Source organism: Mya arenaria, chromosome 14 (genome assembly GCF_026914265.1).
Source record: "Mya arenaria isolate MELC-2E11 chromosome 14, ASM2691426v1".
Taxonomy (NCBI): domain Eukaryota; kingdom Metazoa; phylum Mollusca; class Bivalvia; order Myida; family Myidae; genus Mya; species Mya arenaria.
The window spans coordinates 22,038,841-22,063,574 of record NC_069135.1 but is presented as its reverse complement, the minus strand read 5'-3'; the positions used below and the strand labels follow the sequence as shown (position 1 = coordinate 22,063,574).

General features: G+C 36.1%; 1 long non-coding RNA gene across 2 annotated transcripts in view; it reads left to right on the top strand.

Moving 5' to 3' along the window:
- LOC128216617 (uncharacterized) overlaps positions 1 to 24,734 on the top strand; it is a 40,320-nt gene extending 15,586 nt beyond the window's left edge. For both annotated transcript variants that reach the window (XR_008258094.1, XR_008258093.1), the window contains 8 exons: positions 15,005 to 15,120; positions 16,284 to 16,396; positions 17,729 to 17,837; positions 18,185 to 18,275; positions 18,651 to 18,689; positions 18,993 to 19,142; positions 20,518 to 20,727; positions 23,696 to 24,734. This is a non-coding gene — a long non-coding RNA (uncharacterized LOC128216617). The remainder of the gene's footprint in view (positions 1 to 15,004; positions 15,121 to 16,283; positions 16,397 to 17,728; positions 17,838 to 18,184; positions 18,276 to 18,650; positions 18,690 to 18,992; positions 19,143 to 20,517; positions 20,728 to 23,695) is intronic.

The window sequence follows — 24,734 nt, the reverse complement described above, 5'->3', positions numbered from 1 at the left end:
ATGCCCCCTTCAAAGAAGAGGCGTATATTGCTTTGCACATGTCGGATGGTTGGTCTGTCTGTAGACCAAAGCTTGTCTGAGTGATAACTCAACAATTCCTTCAGCCTATGGTCGTCAAACTTGACTTGAAGGATGGGGCTGACCAGTAGATGACCCCTATTAATTTTAGGGGTCAAAGGTCAAGGTCAGTGACCTTAAATGGTAAAAGGATTTTAAAGCTTATCCGAGTGATAACTGAACAATGCTAAGACCTTTGGTCATTAGACTCTACATGGAGGCTGGGTCTGACCAGTAGTTGACCCTTATTGATTTTGTGGGTCAAAAGTCAAGGTCACAGTGGCTGATAAAAAGTTGTCCAAGTAATAACTTGACAATGATTGCACCCATTGCCCTCCAACTTGACTTGGGCCTGACCTGTTGATGGCCCCTGTTCATTTTTGGGGTTATTGGGCCAAAGGTCAAGGTCACATTGACCTTGAAGGCAAATTTGACAAATCCTGGACTTTGGTTATTATACTTGACATAAAGGTTGGGCCTGACCAGTAATTGAATCCTATTGATTTTGTAGGTCATCAAGCCAAAGGGTCAAGGTCACACTGACCTTAAATGTGAAAAAGTTAACAAAGTTTCTCCAAGTGATATCTCAACATTGCCTGGACCTTTGGTCATCAAAATGACATGGAGGCTTAGCCTTACTAGTAGATGACACCTATTGATTTAAGGGGTCATTGGGTCAAAAGTCAAGGTCACATTGACCTTAAAAGATATAAGGGTGTTTGAGTGATAACTTGACAAACCAGAACCCATGGCCCTCAAATTTGACTTGGAGGTTGGGCATGAGTAGTAGATGATCCCTTGATTTTGTGGGTCATCATGCCAAAGGTCAAGGTCACATTGACCTTGAATGATAAAAGGTTGTTCGAGAGATAAAATAATAATGCCTGCACTTATGGCCCTCACATGGAAGTTTGGTCTGACCAGTAAATGACCAGTTATTGATTTTAGGGGTCATTCGGTCAAAGAATTAGGTAAAAAACCTTCAAGGCAAACTCCACAATTTCTGGATCTCATCAAACTTGACATTGAGGCTGGGCCTGACCAGTAGTTGACCCTTTTTGATTTAAGGAGTCATCAGGTCATGGTCACAGTGACCTTGAATGTGAAAATGTTGTTTTTGTGATGATTTGACAATGTGAGCACCCATGGCCCTCAAACTTGAGTTGGGAGTTGGGTCTGACCTGCAGATGATTTAAGGGGTCATTAGGTCAAAGGTCACAGTGACTTTGAATGTAAAAAGCTTGCCTGTGTGATAACTTGATAACTCATATTCATCATTAAAATTGCATTATATTTACTTATTCCCTGCTGCTAAGAGGATACATTGTTATATGCAAATGTCAGTCATCATCTGAACATGATTAAAAATGTACCTACTGGCCTCACACTTTAAATGGTCATAATCTTATAGGGACTGTACATCAGATGGGCACCAAAAAAAGTTTTTTCCTGTAACAAGTCTCAGGACAATTATTTAATAAAATGTATTACTCATTGATATCATAATTACAAAAAAGAATAACAAAATATAAAAGAAATTGTTGGAGACCGGGTTCGAACCGGTGTCGCCAAAATTGCAGTCCAACGTTGTATCCTCTAAGCTACAAAGGTTTATTTTTTGGAAAGATATGATAATGCTGTCGGCTTTCATTTTGGTCCATGCATATTTCAAATAATTTCCAAATAATCCCACCTTGTGCAGTGGCATGCCTGGCAGTATTTGGAATGTTTCGTCCAGCGGGATTCTGTCCACTTCCAATAACACTTTGTGTGGAGCTGGGTCCAACTTGGGCCAGGTTTTGGGGAGCTCCTGCAAAACAATCAAATAATAATTGTATCAGTGTGAATGGAATTGCAATATCATTGCATTATATAAAAATAAATAATTATTCAGCTCATATTGAGTCATTTATAAGAACTCTCTTTGATAGTATGTGTTGAGTATAAATGAAGGTGAGTAAAAAAATTGAGGATTAAAAAATTGCCTCTTTAAGATGCACTCTCACAGATTAAAGGTTTTGATAACTTTTTTGTCTCGAAACGAGCCAATTTAGGCAAAAATGCATGAAAACCAGTGATATAAGACTGCTGACAAAAAATTGGATCGCAAGTTTTCATATCTATGTTTAAAAATTGATGTTTTATACATTTTCTTTAAACCTGATTTAGTAACACTGATACCTATAAAACATAAGTTTTCAAACTGAAATATGAAAATCTGCGATCTGATCTTTTGTCAGCAGTCTTATATCACTGGTTTGCAGATATTTATGCAAAAATTGGCTCATTCCAAGACAAAAATTAAAAAAGTCTCAAATAGGTATATCTGTGAGAGTGCAGCTTTAAAGAGACACCCCTCTGGACATTTTGTATGTCTTCCTTATATTTATATGGGCAGTTTGTTCTGTTTATTTCACATTTTTTGGTTGTGTGATATTGTTATAACATAACATTATTATGAACATCTATACAACCTCTGTTCAGAATTTGTACTGAAGTGGAACCATCTCTTCTCCTGTTCCATCTAGAAGAACCTATTCCCATTTTTTATCAATCTGAAATCCAAAAGGAAATAATTTTAAAGTTACAAACATGTGGTTTTAAAATTTAAAAGATTTCTTGTTTCAATGGATAAATAGGACTTGAAGGAATTGAAAAATGTTTAAATGAAATCCATTTAGGCCTTAAAAAGCAGAAACCAGGCCCAAATTTCTCTAAACTTATTAAATCCCTTATAAGCTCAGCTCACTTTTTAACCAGGTTTTCACATGTGAAACCTGGTTATTAGGATGACAAACGTCATTGTTTGGGCGGGCCGGCGGCCGGGCGGCGTCAAACGCACCTATGAAACTGAATAACATTAGTAAGGGTTGATATATCTTGATCAAACTTGGTCTATAGGAAGAGTTTATGGAGACCTTTCATGGGATTGAGTTTGGGGTCCCTAGGGTCAAGGTCAAGGTCAATGTTACTAAAAATAGAAAAATGGTTGAAACTGAATAACTTTAGTTAGGGATGACATATCTTGACTAAACTTTGTCTATAGGAAGAATTTATGGAGATCTTTTATGGGATTGTGTTTTGGGTCCCTATGGTCAAGGTCAAGGTCACTGTTACTAAAAATAGAAAAAACGGTTGAAACTGAATAACTTTTGTTACGGATCACATTTCTTGACCAAACTTGGTCTATAGGAAGAGTTTATGGATACCTTTCATGAAATTGCGTTTGGGATCTCTAGGGTCAAGGTCAAGGTCACTGTTATTAAAAATAGAAAAACAGTTAAAACTGAATAACTTTAGTAAGGGATGACATATCTTGACTAAACTTGGTCTATAGGAAGGTTTATGGAGACTTTTCATGGGATTGAGTTTAAGGTCCCTAGGTTCAAGGTCAAGGTTACTTTTACTCAAAATAGAAAAACAGTTGAAACTGAATAACTTTAGTTAGGGATGACATATCCTGACTAAACTTGGTCTTTAGGAAGAGTTTATGGAGACCTTTCATGGGATTGTGTTTGGGGTCCGGAGGTTCAAGGTTAAGGTCACTGTTACTAAAAAGAGAAAAACAGTTGAAACCAAATCACTTTAGTAAGAGTTGACAGATCATGACCAAACTTGGTCTACAGAAAGAATTAATGGGTACCTTTCATGGGATTGCGTTTGGGGTCCCTAGGGTCAAGGTCACTGTTTCTAAAATAGAAAAACAATTGAAACTGAATAACTTAAGTCAGGGTTGACATATCTTGACCCAACTTGGTATAAAGGAAGAGTTTATGCATATGTTTCATGGGATTGTGTTTGGGTCCCTAGGGTCAAGGTCAAGGTCCCTGTTACTCAAAATAGAAAAACAGTTGAAACTTAATAACTTTAGTTAGGGTTGACATATCTTGACCAAACTTGGTCTATAGGAAGAGTTTATGGAGACCTTCAATGGGACTGTGTTTGGGGTACCTAGGGTCAAAGGTCACTGTTACTTAAAATAGAAAAACAGTTGAAACTGAATAATTTTATTTAGGGATGACATATCTTGACTAAACTTCGTCTGTAGGAAGAGTTTATGGAGACCTTTCATGGGATTGCTTTGGGGTCCCTAGGTTCGAGGTCAAGGTCACTGTTGCTAAAAATAGAAAAACAGTTCAAACTGAATAACTTAATTTACGGATGACATTTCTTGACTAAACTTGGTCTATAGAAAGAGTTTATGGAGACCTTTCATGGGATTGCGTTTGGGGTCCCTAGGTTCAAGGTTATGCTCACTGTTACTAAAAATCGAAAAAACGGTTGAAACTGAATTACTTTAGTAAGGGTTGACAGATCTTGACCAAACTTTGTCTACAGAAAGAATAATGGGTACCTTTTATGGGATTGCATTTGGGGTCCCTAGGGTCAAGGTCACTGTTACTAAAAATAGAAAATAGTTGAAACTGAATATCTTTAGTAAGGGATGACATATATTGACTAAACTTGGTCTATAGGAAGAGTTTATGGAGACTTTTCATGGGATTGCGTTTGGGGTCTCTAGGGTCAAGGTCACTGTTACTAAAAATAAAAAAAAAACAGTTGAAACTGAATAACTTTTGTTAGGATGACATATCCTGACTAAGCTTGGTCTATAGGAAGAGTTTATGGAGACTTTTCATGGGATTGCGTTTGGGGTCCCTAGGTTCAAGGTCAAGGTCACTTTTACTAAAAATAGAAAAACGATTAAAACTGAATTACTTTAGTTAGGGATGACATATCCTGACTAAACTTGGTCTACAGAAAGAATTAATGGGTACCTTTCATGGGATTTGGAGTCCCTAGGGTCAAGGTCACTGTTACTAAAATTAGAAAAAACAGTTGAAACTGAATAACTTTAGTTAGGGTTGACATATCTTGACCAAACGTCTTCTATAGGAAGAGTTTATGGATACTTTTTATGGGATTGTGTTTGTGGTCCCTAGGTTCAATGTCAAGGTCACTGTTACTAAAAATAGAAAAACAGTTGAGACTGAATCACTTTAGTAAGGGGTGACATATCTTGACCAAACTTGGTTTACAGAAAGAATTAATGGGTACCTTTCATGGGATTGCGTTTAGGGCCCCTAAGGTCAAGGTCACTGATGCTAAAACTAGAAAAACAGTTGAAACTGAATAACTTTAGTAAGGGTTGACATATCTTGACCAAACGTGGTCCATAGGAAGAGTTTATGAATATCTTTCATGGGATTGCGTTTGGGGTCCCTAGGGTCAAGGTCAAGGTCACTGTTACTGAAAATAGAAAAACAGTTGAAAGTGAATAAATTTAGTTAGGGTTGACATAATTTGACCAAACTTGGTCTATAGGAAGAGTCTATGGAGGCCTTTCATGGGATTGCGTTTGAGGTCCCTAGTGTCAAGGTCAAGGTCACTGTTACTTAAAATAGAAAAACAGTTGAAACTGAATAACTTTAGTTAGGGTTGACATATCTTGACCAAACTTGGTCTATAGAAAGAGTTAATGGGTACCTTTCATGTGATTGCGTTTGGGGTCCCTAAGGTCAAGGTCACTGTTATTAAAAATAAAAAAACAGTTGAAACTGAATTACTTTAGTTTGGGTTGACATATCCTGACTAAATTTGGTCTATAGGAAGAGTTTATGGAGACTTTTCATGGGATTGTGTTTTGGGTACCTAGGGTCAAAGTCAAGGTCACTTTTACTAAAAATAGAAAAACAGTTTAAACTGAATTACTTTAGTTTGGGTTGACATTTCTTGACTAAATTTGTTCTATAGGAAGAGTTTATGGAGACCTTTCATGGGATTGCAATTGGTGTCCCTAGGGTCAAGGTCAAGGTCGCTGTGACTTAAAAAGAAAAACAGTTGAAACTGAATAACTTTAGTTAGGGATGACATATCCTGACTAAACTTGGTCTATAGGAAGAGTTTATGGAGACCTTTCATGGGATTGTGTTTGGGGTCCCTAGGTTCAAGGTCAAGGTCACTGTTACTGAAAATAGAAAAACAGTTGAAACTGAATAAATTTAGTTAGGGTTGACATATCTTGACCAAACTTGGTCTATAGGAAGGGTTTATGGAGACCTTTCATGGGATTGCGTTTGTGGTCCCTTAGGTTCAAGGTCAAGGTCACTGTTACTAAAAATAGAAAAACAGTTGAAACTGAATTACTTTAGTTAGGGTTGACATATCTTGACCAAACTTGGTCTATAGAAAGAGTTAATGGGTACCTTTCATGGGATTGCGTTTGGGGTCCCTAAGGTCAAAGTCACTGTTACTATAAATAGAAAAACAGTTGAAACTGAATAACTTTAGTAAGGATGACATATCCTGACTAAACTTGGTCTATAGGAAGAGTTTATGGAGACTTTTCATAGGATTGCGTTTGGGTCCCTAGGGTCAAGGTCAAGGTCACTGTTACTAAAAATAGAAAAACAGTTGAAACTGAATTACTTTAGTTAGGGATGACATATCCTGACTAAACTTGGTCTACAGAAAGAATTAATGGGTACCTTTCATGGGATTGCGTTTGGTGTCCCTAGGGTCAAGGTCACTGTTACTAAAAATAGAAAAACAGTTGAAACTGAATAACTTTAGTTAGGGTTGACATATCTTGACCAAACGTGGTCTATAGGAAGAGTTTATGGATACCTTTCATGGGATTGCGTTTGTGGTCCCTAGGTTCAAGGTTATGGTCAACTGTTACTAAAAGTCGAAAAACTGTTGAAACTGAATAACTTTATCTAGGGATGACATATCTTGACTAATATTGATCTGTAGGAAGAGTTTATGGAGAGCTTTCATGGGATTGCTTTGGGGTCCATAGGTTCAAGGTCAAGGTCACTGTTACTAAAAATAGAAAAACAGTTGAAACTGAATAACTTTAGTTAGGATGACATATCCTGACTAGACTTGGTCTATAGGAAGAGTTTATGGGTACCTTTCATGGGATTGCGTTTGGGGTCCCTAGGGTCAAGGTCAAGGTCACTGTTACTAAAAATAGAAAAACAGTTGAAACAATAACTTTAATTAGGGATGACATATCTTGACCAAACTTGGTCTATAGGAAAAGTTTATGTATACCTTTTATTGAATTGCGTTTGTGGTCCCTAGGTTCAAGGTCAAGGTCACTGTTACTAAAAATAGAAAAACGGTTCAAACTGAATTACTTTAGTTAGGGATGACAAATCTTGACTAAACTTGGTCTATAGGAAGAGTGTATGGAGACCTTTCATGGGATTGCATTTGGTGTCCCTAGGTTCAAGGTCAAGGTCACTGTTACTAAAAATAGAAAAACAGTTGAAGCTGAATATCTTAAGTTAGGGTTGACATATCTTGACCAAACTTGGTCTATAAAAAGAGTTTATGGATACTTTCATGGGATTGCATTTGGGGTCCCTAGGGTCAAGGTCACTGTTACTAAAAATAGAAAAACGGTTCAAATAATATAATGACAAAAGATTAAATATCTCGGGTTTAAGTATTTATAGGCTTCCTTGATTTTTTGCCATTGCTTGATTAAATGGAATGGACATAGCTGGGTATGTTTTTTCATCTTTTTAACCAGGTTTTTAACGTAAAAGGGGCTATGAGAATGGGGATGTCTTGAGCTGGCAGGCGTACAGGCAGGCTGGGGTCGAACATTGGTTTCCACCCCAAGGGGAAGGGGGGGGGGGGCTAGTTCCCAATTTCTTTAGACTGCTTTGTTTTCCTAACTCATAAAATAAATTAATTGGCTATAATTTCTGATTGCCAATATTAACAAACTTGTTTCGTCACATTGCAGCATTTCTAGTTTGTCTTTGAAATAAGGAAGAGATAACTTTATAAATATCATTTACAGCTTACCTAAGTATGGTGGCGTATAACTGCCGTTAGATAACATGTTAATGTTTGTGAATTATTTTGTGTTAAACGCTTAATTTTCGGGATGTTATTTATCTGGCTATTAAGTTAATATTTGCTAAACATTATTGTCGAGACAAATATTGTGGACTAAAAACATGCTTAAATTGCCCGACACTGTCACCTGTTACCATTTTCAACTACACAATATTTACTAGGGATGCAAACAAAAGGCAAAATGGATATTCAAATATTCGGTAATTTTTTCGATCGAATATTTTATTACCAAAATACATATTTTAGAACAACTATTATTATTCGCCAAAGTATTAGGCAGGGCATTTTTACCATACTTTCTCGTAGCCAGTACGTGCTGTGTACCCTGATTTTTCCAAAACAAGCCTTTGAAATTCTCCATTTTCAGGAAGAAAAAATGCAATACATTATGAACAAACAAACAACCAAATTGAATAATTTCAATTCTGTTGCCTTTATTTTTGTAAACAATGTGAAATTAGATGAATTCCTAGTCAAATAGCGTTTTGTGCCATTATGGAGGGTCTTTCCGTAGGACAAGCAGCCTCATTCTGAAATTGACCTCTAAATTGACTAAATAGAACTATGGAAAACTCAAACAAACCCGGGAACTAGTAAAATAATAAAATGAAAACATATGTGGATTTGACTCATCTTTTGTACAACAGTATTGGAAATACATCCTTAAACACTACTCTATATATTTACATTTCAAAGCATGAACATTGTATACCACCATTGAAAACAGTTTAAAGCATGTTTATGTCACAATATTATTGAAGCACATGGCATTCATATGATCACGGCGATTTAAGCTATGTTGCACAGCTTAATTTGGGGCCAAGACAACACATTGGTGTTAAAGCAATTTCTAGCCAGTTATTGTAAAATTAGGGGGACTTTTTATAGTGCCCGACGATATGTCCCTAAATGACATATCACTCGTGTTTAGTGTATTGTCATAACATTCACACCTCTGGCATTATGGGCCAATTGTTGTAAAAACAAGACAAACCAACTTCATGAACAACAATAGTGTTGTAGGCAAAAGGTTTTTTAGCCGGATTTTTCATCGAAAAATTTCGGGTTATGGAATGGCGAATACCGGTCGGTCAGTCGGTTGGGCGGGTAGACGGGTGGGAGGGCGTTAACAATTTTGCGTTTAAGTTTTCATTTTATGTAATAAAATCAAGAGTTTTTATCCAATGGTAATCAAACTTCATACAATGGTAGAGCATAATGAGAAAAAGTGCAGTGTACAATAACCATAACTCTGTTCTTGCTTATTACTAAGTTATTGCCCCTTGTTACCTTTTTTGTCCGGAGTATAACTTGAAAAGTACTGGATAGAATACATTGGAACTTCATACAATGGTAAAGCACAGTGAGAGGAAGTGCAGTATTCAAGAACCATGACTCTACCTAAACTAATTACTGAGTAATTGCCCTTTATTTGTTTTTTTGCTGTCAATTTTTATGCCCCCACAAAGTGGCGGCATATAGGGTTGCCCTTGTCCGTACGTACATACGTACGTACGTACGTACGTACGTCCCGAAGATTGTTTCCGATCTAATTGTTGAAAACCGTTTGTCCAATCCTCACCAAACTTTAAACACATGTTTGTGACCATAATATCTTGATCAAGTTCGATAGTCATGGAAATCGCTTTAGTCATTTAGGAGTTACGGCCCTTTTTTGCCAAAAATTCCCGAAGATTGTTTCCGATCTAATTCTTGAAAACCGTTTGTCCAATCCTCACCAAACTTTAAACACATGTTTGTGACCATAATATCTTGATCAAGTTCGATAGTCATGGAAATCGCTTTAGTCATTTAGGAGTTACGGCCCTTTTTTGCCAAAAATACTTCAAAAATATATGTTTCCAATCTAATTCTTGAAAAGTATGTGTCCAATCCTCACCAAACTTTACATACATGATTGTGACCATAATATCTTGATCAAGTTCGATAGCCATGGAAATCGCTTTTGTCATTTAGGAGTTACGGCCCTTTATTTGCAAAAAAAGACTTGAAAAATACGTCCCGAAGATTGTTTCCGATCTAATTCTTGAAAACTGTTTGTCCAATCCTCACCAAACTTTTAACACATGTTTGTGACCATAATATCTTGATCAAGTTCGATAGTCATGGAAATCGCTATAGTCATTTAGGAGTTACGGCCCTTTTTTGCCAAAAATACTTCAAAAATATATGTTTCCAATCTAATTCTTGAAAAGTATGTGTCCAATCCTCACCAAACTTTACATACATGATTGTGACCATAATATCTTGATCAAGATCAATAGCCATGGAAATCGCTTTTGTCATTTAGGAGTTACTGCCCTTTATTTGCAAAAAAAGACTTGAAAAATACGTCCCGAAGATTGTTTCCGATCTAATTCTTGAAAACTGTTTGTCCAATCCTCACCAAACTTTTAACACATGTTTGTGACCATAATATCTTGATCAAGTTCGATAGCCATGGAAATCGCTTTAATCATTTAGGAGTTAGGGCCCTCAGATTATCCTGAATAATCATTATGGCTTATTTTCTGTGACAAAAAATCGAAGTGGGGGCATCCGTGTCCTATGGACACATTTCTAGTTTTTCCAGACATTAACTTGCAAACTACTAGATGGAATTTATTAAAACTTCATACAATGGTAAAGCACAATGAGAGGAAGTGAAGTGCACAAGAACCATAACTCTATTTCAGCTTATTACAGGGTTACTGCCCTTTTTTACTTTTTTCTTGTCCAGAGCATAACCTAAAAACTATTGGATGGGATTTAATAAAACTTCATACAGTGATAGGTCATAATGAAAGGGAGTGTAATGTACAGGAACCACAATTCTATTTCAGCTAATTACAGAGTAACTGCCCTTTGTTACTTTTTCTTGTCCGGAGTATAACTTGAAAACTATTGGATGGAATTTAATAAAACATCATACAGTGGTAGATCATAATGAAAGGAAGTGTAATGTACAGGAACCACAATTCTTTTTCAGCCAATTATAGAGTTATTGCCCTTTGTTACTTTTTTTTTTGTCCGGAGCATAACTTGAAAACTATTGGATGGAATTTAATAAAACTTCATACAGTGAAAGATCATAATGAGAGGGAGTGCAGTGTACAGGAATTGCTATTCTATTTAAGCTAATTACAGAGTTACTGGAGAGAGAATTCCACGGCCATAAATTTTCATGAAACCTTTACATTTTTTATCTCTCCAGGATATCTTAGTCACATTAAAGTATAATAGAAATATTAGCAAAAAATACAGTTTTTTCCTGCAGGATTTGATTTTTTTTTTTTCAATTTTCCTGACATTTGGTTACTTTACATACATAACACACACGAGTACACATGCTTTCACACTGGCACACACACCATTGACCTGTCAGCACCACAATGAAACTACAGACTACCACTCTGGCATGGACCATAATTATATAAGTCTCTGATATGCCTCACAAAACAGATGTCATGGAAACCTTCTGGACTGACCACAAAGCTGTCTGGATTGACTACTTAGTGTTTACCATTATCATTTAAGGTTAACCATTTCATATAATCATGCCTACACAATGCTTACCAAACCTATCAATATCAGTCAACAACTACACTAAATTGCTATTTTATAAACACACATCCCAATCATGAATTTCATATCTACCCATATTTTACAAAAAAATAAATTTTTATTAACTTTAAAAATATCTTAGATGATAAAGTGTGTTGTCTAGGGTCAAAAACTAGGTCTCTAGGGCAGATCTTATTGGAAAAGCTTATGTATTTATAAAATGTTCATTTTTTCCTCACACAAATGGAATAGTTTTTCTTGATCAGGTTAATATTTGTATGAACGATATCTCCGATAAGTATAAATATGGGTCTTTTGGGTTAAAAATACTAGCTCAAATATTAGGTTTGCAAAATTGCATCATCAAATAAAAAATCCGGCTTTAATGCGGCGTCTTGTTAATCTCTTTATTGCACTTTTTTTCGAAATATTTGAATACCGATTTAGACATTCGAATACCAAAAGTTTGATAGATTTCTCGTTTGCATCCCTAATATATACAGGTAAACAAGTTATGGTTTGCGATTACCACTTAGTAAATAACATACTAACTAGTCACCAAGATAAGACTCGTGTTCAACCACATTTCACCAAATGTATCCCCAGGTATTTTCACACACTTCTTTTGTGATAACAATGATGTTCTCAAGTGCACCTTAGATGGAAATATATCGGTCTGCTGTAGGCGACTGATTAGTGTAACGGTCCGCTGTAGGCGACAAATGTGTGTTCATAGTATGTTTATTCAGTTATATACGGAAGTACGTTTATAGTATATATGTTAACTTTGTTGGTAATTTGCAAATTACCCTGGTAGCAAAGCCTGGGTTCTGTATGGATTGAGAATTAACTGTATATAAAGACCAGCGGGCCCCTTTAGGGTCGAGCATGCTTTTCTCTGAAGGGATCTTTTGGTGTTTGTTGGTCTCCAACGTTACAAATGGTTGCAGCAGTTGGATGTTGACAACTGCCGAATAGGGTTTGCCTTACCCATGAGTTTCCCAGTTCAAGACTCAGGACGAGTCTGCTCGGAGGGGAAAGTAATGTAACGGTCCGCTGAAGGTGGGGGATAAGTGTAAGGGTCTGCTGTAGGCGAGGAATGTGCGTTCATATTATAACATTCCGTTATAGACGGAAGTACGTTTATAGAATGTATGTTAACTTGGTTGGTAATATGCAAATTACCCTGGTAGCAAAACCTGGGTTCTGTATGGATTGAGAATTAACTGTATATAAAGACCAGTGGATCCCATCAGGGCCGAGCATGCTTTTCTCTGAAGGGATATACAGTAAATTCTCAATCTAAACAGAGCTCGGGCTTTGCTAATTTGAATATTACCAACCAAATAGTCAACGTACTATGAATGTCTATAACGGAATGTTATTAGAGATCTGTTCTGTCTGACTAGGTCCCAAGTTTTAAATGAAACACTTATTCTATCTGAACTACTTGCTGATGGAGAAGAGACAAGCGACCACTTATGGTCTGTTGACTGTGCAGTCAATTTCAAGGTAACGGACTGAGAAAATAGTGGAATGCTTCACGTAGCTCTTTGGTTTTATATTTAAACATTTGTGGAAGTATGTTTAAGATCAAACATTTGACATTTAACTAGTTGGCATTATTTATTTACCAGGTTTTCACATAGTATTAGAATGACAAACATTGTTGTTCTGGCGGGCTGCTTGGCATCTGGTAAAATTCTTCTTGATTACAAAGTGGAAAATTGATTATTATACTTTAAACTTATCATTATACTTGAAACTTATAGAAAATCGAAAAGCATTCTTTAAAAAACAAAAAATTCAGGCTTCAAGGATATTCGTAAAGGAGGTTACAGTATGAGCATATTGGAAAGCATTGTAAACACAATAAGCCCTGATCAATATCATACCATTTCACAGGTTGAATAGGTAAATAATTGATGAGTTATGATATTATTATAATTGATTGATTTTAAAATTTATAACTAGTTTGCTTGCCTTTCAATGAATCCACGACCGTGCGTCACTTTCGTCATAAATATACGTCGTGACCTTTTCAGTCTCGCTCTTTTTTTTCTTATTAATTTGCCCATTTTAAGTTGTTGAGCAATATTTATTATTCAATATGATATTTGTTTATGAACTACTGAAATTTTATTTTTCTCTATATATATACAATTTTTTTTTTTCAATCATGTATTATTATTTTTTTAAGCATATGCGGACCTGTTCTCTCTTCCGGTTAAATATTTTGGTTTCGGTTTCCTTTTCATAATGCAATAGATATTGGAACCGATATAGATATTTTTAATTTTCAATTGGAAAAGACATAATGGTAATAGAAATTCAGGTACCCATTGACATCAAACTCTGTTTGGACTAGAATATGTAACTTTAAAGGGACTGTCTCACAGATGATAAAATAGCGAAAAAAAATAAAATTGTCGAAAACTGACATAAACTTGGCATCTATGTGTACAATGCATTGAAACTTACTAATTACCACATAGTTTACAATTTATTTAAGTTTAGCAGTTATTTCGTAATTTTCCATTAAAAAATATTACTGGGTATGTCTACCGGGTAGAATTCATTCCTTATGCGTGATTGGCTAGTCGATGTTATCACGCGATATTACCGAGGTAGGTTTATAGCTTAATTATGTCACCTGTTTAGTGTAAGCCTTGAATACTCTGTAGGGAAGACGCTGGTCTTCAATTTTGGCGACGCGGGTTCAAACCCGGTCTCCGACACAATCTTTTTAAATTTTGGTACTTTTTTTACAATTATGACATCAAAACGTAACACATTCTATTAGATAAATGTCCTAAGATTTGTTACAGAAAAAAACTTTTTTTGGTGCAAATCTGTGAGACACATCTTTAACACATTATGTCATTTAAGGTTTTAAATTGTTCATATTAACAATACTCATGCTTGCAATAGTGGAATTCACTTACTAGTGTGTGATATAATACCGCGTGGTAAATGATGTCTTAAATGCTATGTTGGAAGGCAATATTTTGTTTCCAATGAAGACTTTAAACAAAGATAACTTTACTATTTATTCACTATTTGAAATAAAACATAGCGCAGTCTACGCTGCTTACATAGCCCCACCTTCAGTCTTTTACTAAAGTTTGATTGAGAGTTTCATTTCTTTAAACATTTCGACAAACCTTTTCACAAAATAGCCGCATGATGGGGCACTGTCAAATTATTGTTTTGGAAACAAGTTTGTAGAAGTGTTTGAGGAAACTAATCACCTCATCAAATTCCGGTAATAAAACATAGGTGGGGCTTTTAAGTAGGCATTGACTGGCATTTGTTTCATTTAAAAAGATGAAAAAAAAGAAAAGTTATCTTTGTTTTTAGTCATTATTCGAAGCAAAATGTTGCCTTCCGACATAGCATTTATGACTTAAGGTGGTATATTCACACTAATTACTGGCATAAAATATTACTTTAATTAATTAAAGTAGCTTTAAATAAAACAATTAATCTGTTAATTTAATGTCAGGCCCTGATATCGGAGAATGATGGTGTCCTAGATGGACCAGGCAGTCGGAGCCCGGAGGCCTTGGTGACCGGATCTTGTTTCAAGCTGCTTTTGCAGACACATCATTTGCAACCACGGTACTTTCTTCCATTACACTTCATACATACCATTCGACAATTGATTGACAAAATCTCGTTTTAATGAATATGCATGAGGCAGGAGAGACAACTTTTCCAATGAATTCTCATGTTTATACACTCAAATATTGTTAAATATCTGTACAGTGTCAGTAGTCTCCGTGGCTGTGTGGTCTTGACTGACTGCCAAATTTTATTGTACTGAGAAGGTGGACAGGGTTCAACGCTGGCAATTGCCAGAATATTTTTCAACCGTAAAGCATCTGGTACTTTGCGAAACCAATGAAACTGCCTCATTAATAATTCATGATTACGAGATTTTCATAGACAAATTGCCCACAGTACACAGCGAAGCACAGCATAGTGAGTATTATGGGGGTATCTGAGGATGCTGCAGACACTCCTTACAATCTTCTTATGGTAAACATGTAATACTACAAGGAGTTTTGATTGTACAGATCCCAAACTGTGGTGTTTATAACTTATTTCTTTTTTTGCTCTTTAATCATTACCCTATTTCTGGTAGAACCAAACTTTCTTATTTTTCCCAGTACTTTCAAGTGACATTTAATTGAACTATTTTTGACCAAGAAACAGGACTTCATTTTTTTGGTTACACCCTCTAATGCCAAAGGTGTGACAAGGGAAACTTTGGAACCCTATAAGTTTGTATGTTTATGACATGACCATATAAGGAATTATACCAACCCTCGTGAAGAAACCGCCACTCTAATGCACCAGTCAATTGTAACCACGGCCCCCCCAGGTCCGGGGGTATACCGGGGATAGCCAGGAAAATGGGCCGTGTTTTTACCTCTCAGGTTGTCTGGCAGTGCCAGGTGAATGCGGTGGTTTTGTCTTCGCGCAAAATATAGTGGGGAATTTGCCTTACCTAGGCTTCCTGGGGTGCAGGGGCATTTGGCGGGGATTTGACCATCAGTTCGTTCCCGAAGGGCGGAAATTTTACCCGGGGTTGGCTGGACCGAAAGTCAAAGTCCCGCTATTCCCCGGACCTGGGGGGGGGGGGGCTGTAGTTATAATTGACTGGTGCATAATACTGAGCTACACATATTTATCTATGCAATAATAACTTTTAGGAATGCTAAATAAAGTAAGAATTTAAAAGGTATACAACTCTTATAAAAAAAATCCTTAAATTTCAGGACTGGTTTCCGGTTGACGGAGAACGGAAGACTTAAAGGAGGCCCTGGGAGTGCTAGTTAAGAGGATCAGACTGGGAGGCCCCTCTTAGATGTTCTTCAAAGCTGTCATCAAGGTCTGGATGTAATGTTTAGGAGAGTGGATAATTATCTGGCCAAATGGGTTTGGAGGGTGTTCAAATGATAATGCATTTGAAGACTGATATCGAGTATGTCACTTCTCTCGTTCTGATAATTTTGTGCTTTCTCTACGCCTATACACTCATTACACATGACAGGATGTATGGTGATTTTAATTATAATTCCTCGATGAAACTAGTTGATATGATGATTAGACTGAACAACTTTTTATCAACGCATTGGAACTTTTAATTTAATTTATTTGTTTGGTTTATGACGAATAAATAAATCACACAACCAGCAACAGCCATTTTAATTTTATTATTCATATAAATTCGCAATTTCAAGACAACATTCTAAAACGTCACATTCCACATGAATGTTATAATCGAAATTGAGAACTCTACTAATAGCTGAAATATGCTGGTATTTATACAACTTCAAGTGTCATAAATCCTGAAAAGTCACTATTTCGTGCAAATGCTCCGTCCATCGTTAATTCTGTGGAAGGTTAATAAATCGAGATACACATGAAAAACATATACTCTGTTAAGAAAATTAAAGCTCCGCCACATGTATAATACAAATGCGCTGTCTGCCTGGCAAGTCACAGAACCCAAAATAAAAGTTCCTTCATTCATTACAGGATGTATAATGGAACACCTGTGGATGGGGGTAGAGGCAGCATGTCCACAAAAATGTCTGTTCGCTTACGATGGCAAATTTACACAAATATCATCAAACTTGGCCACTCTGTTTATTGGCAGAATATTTTAGTCAAGTTTATATAACGAGCCGTTTAGGTCTTAGTTATCGTAAAGTAATGGCTATTGAATTAATTTTTTAATGTTTAAAGAATTGGGACAGTGTCAGCTCTCGTAAATTTGACAAATGTTCACCAAGCTTCACCAAATTTAGTGTACATAATTATTGACAATCTATCTTGATCAAGTTTGTTTCCTAGGCGGGAAGTCCCAGTCATTTTAAAGTTATAGCCTTGAATTGACAAAAACAAATAGTGAATTACTAGTGTCTGCTCTTTTACTTTAGAAAATCATCAAACATAGACGCCATGTTTCTGGTCTTGATATCTCAGCAAAGTTTGATATTGTCAAAATATATTTGTGGAATTTAATACCTAGCCAGAAAGTCTCAGTCCCTTTAGAGTTATGGCCTTCGAATTGACATAAACTGACTGTCTACCGTCCAACTTTCGCAAGTACATGCATATACACCAATCATTACCAAACTTGCAAGAAGTTTGTGTATCCTATGGAATACATAACATTTTTTCTGTACATCTGTTAAGTTTAATTTTGTCCTTGCAGGTTGGCAATGCAGTATGTGGCCACCTTTGCCAGCACAGCCCCTGATCTGCAAACTGCCGTCAACCTTCTGAAACTGCTTACAGCACTTGTGGAGAAAACTGATGACAAGGTACTCTACTGTAAACTTGACGAGAACAAGCATTGAGCTTGAAATATATGTACATTTCCCTCTGTTCAAGTTGATCTCTTAAAGGTAAAATGTAAGAGATTAGAAATATGAAAGACAGCTTAATGATTTCCAAGCAGACATATTTATTTCCATGCAGATTTGTTTTGTTCCACAGAATGTTTGTTCTTTGTTCCCCCACAATTATTGTGCATTTCTAATTCGGAGTTGGTATACTATTGCTTAACAAAAGTTTTGATTTTACATGATGTATATGATTAATTTGCGAGAATGCTATTTGCTTACAATCTATGATATTTACTTACAACTTAATGTTCATCATACCCCAGTGCTCCCGACGGAAGAGTTTCTGAAGCGAGAGTGGAAGGACTTTAATGGGGGAGAGCCAAAGTTCAATGAGTAGCTACAGTTCCTTATCAAGTGAGTTTCTCCCTGTGTACTTGCATCTTAGAGCAATTATGTATGTTATATTCCGGAAGAATATAGACCCCAACCAAAGAAAAACTAAACAGCTTCAGTGGATAAGATTGTGGCAGATAAGTGGAAGAAAAGTTAGGGCTTCGTAGGAGTCACTCACTAAAATTCCTCCATTTACATGTATAAACGGCTGTTTTAACCATGGCTTTGATGCAGTGAAGAAACAATCAGAGATTGGTTATATATTTACAAATGCAGACTCCTACTCCTAGGTTATAATCTAATAACTAATGAAACTAAATTCTTGTCTGTTTATGTCAGCAAAAAACTTATGGAGGTCTTCTTTGATTACTTTACTTTCTTTGACATTTTTTTCAGACGTTTGATGGCAGAGGAAACCATGGCTCTTGCATCAAGGTAGGCAACTAAATCCTGGTGGAGAATCATGATTTTAATGGTTGTAATCTCCATCATACTTGGTGGAATTAATAGAAATCCACCATCTATTTGTTTCAACTCATTTGAAATGCCACTGAAAATAAGAACTTCTTTATAATTGCTGAAGGTGAGAGTGCTGCTGACTGAAATATTGTACAGTCACAAAAAGTGCTAATCTTAAATTATCCATTTCCTGCTGTGAACAGACACCAACAAAAATAGTTAATAGTTCATGGACAAAGCTTCATGCCTGACTTTAATCCAAGTCATTCATATTCACAGTATGGGCATCAGTTTGTGGAACTTTCCTTGCGAAACAGTATGCCGCTACTTGATCACATGTTCTGGGCACACATGCATGACATCCACTGGCTCCTGAAGAACCTCCAACAGAGCATGTGGGCTCTACATCATCTGTGTGGACACTCCAAGGTCAGAATGGGGGCTCTCTAGGGTTTTTGGTTCAGTCAGCAGTTGTGTATGGGTTTTGTTTTGCCTCACAGACAGGACATCAATGTGCTCCTTCAACAAAGCACCAGTGCTCTCCACCAAATGTATGAATACTCACGGAGGTCAGTACAATGGGCTCTCTTTGTAAGTGGTATTGTGTGTTGGTACTATCATGTGAAAGTTCAGATCAGGGTTCTCAGACAGAACACCCACATGCTTCTAAAAAATCTCCGAACACAGCACCAGGGATCTCTGTCAAAGCATTACGTGAGTTCAGTACATGGGCTGGGAAGTATAAAACAGGGAAGAACAGAAATGGCTACCATTTGTGATTAATTTAAACCTGTTAGTTCTTAGTGCAGTTAAGGAATTTTGAAAGTTGAATATATATATATCATCAGACAAGTCATAAATATGTGTCTTCTTGGTTAGAAAACTTAGGGCCACTAGATGAAATCTTAGGTTTTGAAATTGCATTGTCAAATATAAAACCTGTCATAATGGGGCGTTGCAGCATTGGCGTCTTGTTAGAAATATAATTTGAACCTTATTGTTTGCAAGTCTGTAATAGATTGTGTTTGCTATATAATGTTTTTCTATTTATCAGTATTATATAAAGGCTAAAACTCTAGTTTTCATAATGTGTTGATCACTAACAGTAAAAAGATATAGGATATATATTTTAATACTAGTAAAATGGATGAATGGATTTATACATCAGCATATTTGACATTTGGACCAAAAAAAAAGAGACGGCACAGAGTCACGGGTAGTGTCAAAGGATCAGTAAAGCTTGTCTAGGGTTCAAAGAAAAGTTGGGTTTTTATTTGGTGTTATTATAAAATTTGGATATTTGGCACAAATAAGCTCTGATTCGTGTCTGTTAGCTTGAAGATTGTGTGCTTGCAAGAAAATTATAAAGAATATATTCATTAATCGTCATTTTAGTGCAAGAACTCAAGATCTGTTTCTATTTCTATGTGCAGTTATTGAGTTATTGCACTAAGTTACAAAATGTTACTTGACTAAGGCAGGCGCGTAGCTTTAGCTAGTTTGGGATTACTCAGATCGATGCCTGACAGCATATTAGCCCCTCCACCCCATACCCCTGTTCAGTTAAATTTATTTCAAATTTGGGGGTTTTGGTATGACAAAAACTTCGACCTATCAAAGTTTCATGACGCAACTGTGTATGTGCCTACAGTCAGCTACGCGCCTGTAAAGGATAAACTTAAGATGAATTTTATTACAATTTTCTTTGGCCTTGACTGACTTTGTTCCATAATAAAGTGTATTGTAACCATAGATTCTTTTTCTTTTAAAAGTCATGATATAACCGTTTTGTCATATTTTTCAGGTTCTTCTATAAAGAATGTAGCTGTCAACCGTGCTGTTGATCAAGGATAGCACTGTCATTTTAGAGAATCTTCACAAGGTCACGTGATAATTCCCACTACACAACCATCAAGGAAGACTTCCCCCATCCTCTAACATGGAGGTTTTACACAGTACCAGCTCTGGCAAGCAACATAACAGGAGTGGAATTGAAAGATTGGATATTCATTATGTAAGCAGTGGTGTTAAAAATGTGTGGAGAGACTTTGAAAAATAAAGCAGTGCCAATTCAAAGAAAGGAAAAAAACTTTACCTCTTAAAACCTCTCAACTGTTGTTTTTAGAGATTGGACGTAAAATTAATGAATGTTGTTGATTTTTTTGGACAAAAATATTATGTTAAGTCCATCATAACCATGAAATAAAAAAATCATCACAGTTTTATTAGTAAAAGTGGGTTAGAAATCTTTGACATTGATTAAAATCTAAATCTCCTTATGAAAATTTTATAATATCTCAGTTATGGTTCGCACTTGTTTTCAGTGAAATTGGTTGGTGCTTACTTGCTATGCTGGCGGGCAGTGTCAAACTCATCTATGAGACTGAATAACTTAATTTAGGTTTGACATATCTTGACCAAACTTTGTATGTAGGATATTAAAGATACCTTTCATGGGATTGCATTTTGGGCCACTAGAGTCAAGGTCACTGTTAATAGGGTTGAAATATCTTGACTTAACTTGGTATTTAGGAAGAGTTTATGAAGACCTTTCATGGGATTGCGTTTGCTGCCCCTGGGTTCAAGGTCAAGGTCACTGTCACTAGAAAATGAAGCGGTTGAAACTGAATAACTTAACCTAGGTTTGACATATCTTGACTAAACTTGGTATTTGGAAGAGTTCATTGAAACCGTTCATACAGTTTCTTTTGGGCACCTTGTGTAAAGATCTAGGTCACTGTTACTGAAAATGGAAAAACAGTTGAACCAGAATAACTTTAGTTAGGCTTGACATATCTTGACTAAACTCAATATGTAGGAAGAGTTTATTGAGACCTTTCATTGGATTGGGTTAATGGCTCCTGGGGTCAAAGTCAAGGTCACTGTTACTAAAAATAGAAAAACGGTTGAAACTGATTCTCACAATGAAGGCTGAAGTTATTTTGTCATTGAAAACTTGGTTTCCTCGCAGTGTTTTTTTTGGTTAAATTATCTTTTACAATCGGACTGCTTTATAAACTTGATGTTTTAATGATGCACTCTTACTCCCAAGTAAGATTTTCAACAATTAATAGAATAGTTTTAATATACCAAAAAGTATGAATAAGTATCTAAAACAATGGTTCTTATAAAGGATACCCAGTTTAATTTGAAAGAAAGTTGCAGAAAACATGCTATTTCTACCTTATGAGATGATAGTAGATCACAATAAATCTTTTAGCACTCACCAATCATTTAATATTTTTGCGTTTTCAGCTATTAAATACACAGTTACAATCTTAATTGTTAACAGTAATTAATATTTTCCATAAATGCCTTATTAAGTAAATAGTAAAAGATTTCTCATTCAAAAATTATGTTTGGTATATGGGTGAATGTATTGATTTTGAATAAGAGTGTCACTTAAACATTGTTATTAATGTTTTTTTACAGTATAAACAAAACAGTTTTTATTTAATGTATTAAAAATTAAAATCTATGGTCAAGAACCTGCATGTTTTTACACAATGCCATGTACTATGTAAAATGTTGTTTTTAATAGGAAAAGTTTGTGGGTTTTTTTTAATTTATTATGTCTCCCCCATTCATGGGGACAGACATATTGTTTTTGCACTGTCTGTCAGTCAGTCCGTCACTACATCACACTTCCGCTCAATAACTATAGAACGCTTAGACCAAGGAACTTGGTATGCTAGTTGGTCATGACTAGTAGATGACCCCTATTGATTTTGGGGTCACTAGGTCAAAGGTCAAGGTAGCTGTGACCTTGAGGTGAAGAAATGGTTTCCGCTCAATAACTAAAGATCCTTCGGGTCCAGGAACTTCATACTTGGTACGCTTGTTGTTCATGTTGTTCATGACTAGTAGATAAACCTTATTGATTTTGAGATCAAAAAGTTAAAGGTCAAGGTAAAAAACGATATGTTGGCAGTGAAAAAATGGTTAAAAATGGTTTCTGCTCAATAACTAAAGAATGCTTGTACCCAGGAACTTCATACTTGGTGTGCTAATTTGTCATGACTAGAAGATGATTCCTAATGATTTTGAGATCAGTAGGTCAAAGGTCAAGGTCACTGTGACCTTGAGGTGAAGAAACGGTTTCCACTAAGTAACTAAAGAAAGCTTGCACCCAGGAACTTTATACTTGGTATGCTAGTTGGTCATGACTAGTAGATAACTCGTATTGATTTTGCAATCAGTAGGTCAAAGGTCAAGGTCACTATGACCTTGATGTGAAGAAACGGTTTCCGCTCAATAAATAAAGAACGCTTACACCCAGGAACTTCATACTTGGTATGCCAGTTAGTCATGACTAATTGATGGCCCCTATTGATTTTGGGATCAGAAGGTCAAAGATGAAGGTCACAATACTGTGAGGTAAAAAACGGTTTCCGCTCAATAATTAAAGAATGCTTGCACCCAGGAACTTCATACCTGGTATGCCAGTTGATCATGACTAGTAGATGACCCCTATTGATTTTCAGGTCAGTAGGTCAAAGGTCATGGTGACCTTGAGGTAAAATAACAGTTTCTGCTGATTTACTAAATACAACTTTGGCCCAGGAACTTCATACTTGGTTTGCTAGTTGGTCTTGATTATTAGATTACCCCCATTGATTTTGAGGTCAGTAGGTCAAGGTCAAAGTGACCTTCAGGTAAAAAACAATTTGTTGGTCACCAGTCCGTACGTCACACTTCTTTCGGCTCAATAACTAATGAAAGCTTGGACCCAGGAACTTCATACTTGGACCCAGGAACTTCATACTTTGTATGCAGGTTGGTCATGACTAGTAGTTGACCCCTATGTTTGTTCGTCTCCACTCCAAAAGAACAAATTTCATGTCCATCATTGATTATTTCTCACCTACGACCACGCAATGGGGGAGACAAGCACTTTTTCAAAAAAAGCAATCTCTAGTTATATCTGATATGAAAATTACCAAACAAAATAATGCCATAATCACATTTTAATTTATGTTCAGATTTGGCGTGCCGTCCTTGCTGTTGACTGTCTCCCACCTGCATTGAGCATCTACCTGCTTTGAGCATCAACCTGCTATGAACATCCACCTGTTTTGAGCATCAACTTGCTTTGAGCATCAACATGCTTAGAGCATCCACCTGCTTTGAACATTAACCTGCTTTGAGCATCAACCTGCTTTGAACATCAACCACAAGCAGTGTTTATACAATGTATTTCGTAATGATTGTTATGTTGAATAAAATGAAACGCTGGGAGATATAGTGCTTGGACCAATCCATATGACAGGCCATTGATACATCATTAAGTGGGGTAGTTGTTCAAAACATTCACACCGAATCAATGCGTATGTTTTATCTGCTTGTGCTCAGGGTGAACTATATTGTTGTAGCTGGGTTGTTGTTAGAACACTACCTGTTAAAAGGTGTCTGAGAATGATTGTCTGGATAAAATTTGGCTCAAAAACTAGGCCACATGGTCTCTCATGAAAACCCATGTAAAACAATATAGACTTCATACCTTTCAACACTTTTAAAATTAATGTATTGAATTTTTTAAAAATTCAAATATGAGTTTTAAGGCTATTTTAGTCGTATTTACACAAAAGAGATAATAAGTATTTCACTTTGTCAAATGTGAAAAAGCTACAAGCTGTATTTTTCCTTGGATTCACATAAAACTTAGTCAGGATGTTTATATATTTAACCTTGAACCTGGACGTTTTGATAAACAACTGTTAGATTTTTAAACAAAAAGTTATAGACTAGTAAACTTTTCATGAAAAAAAAGTTTCTTTTGGGAGAAAGAAAATGAGGTATCCATCAATGTCTTACAGTACATGCTACCTTTTCTTCTAAAAAGTAATGTAGGGTACCAGTCTATTCCGAACGTCTCATTTGTTTTCGGTCAAGCAGTTTATAAACGGTTGGGCCTTCAGTTTCCGCACAATTTGATTAAAATGTGTACTTATTTTGGAATCACGGCTACATAGATTTGACTTGTACGTATACTTTAAGTAAACCCTTATGATCATCAAACAA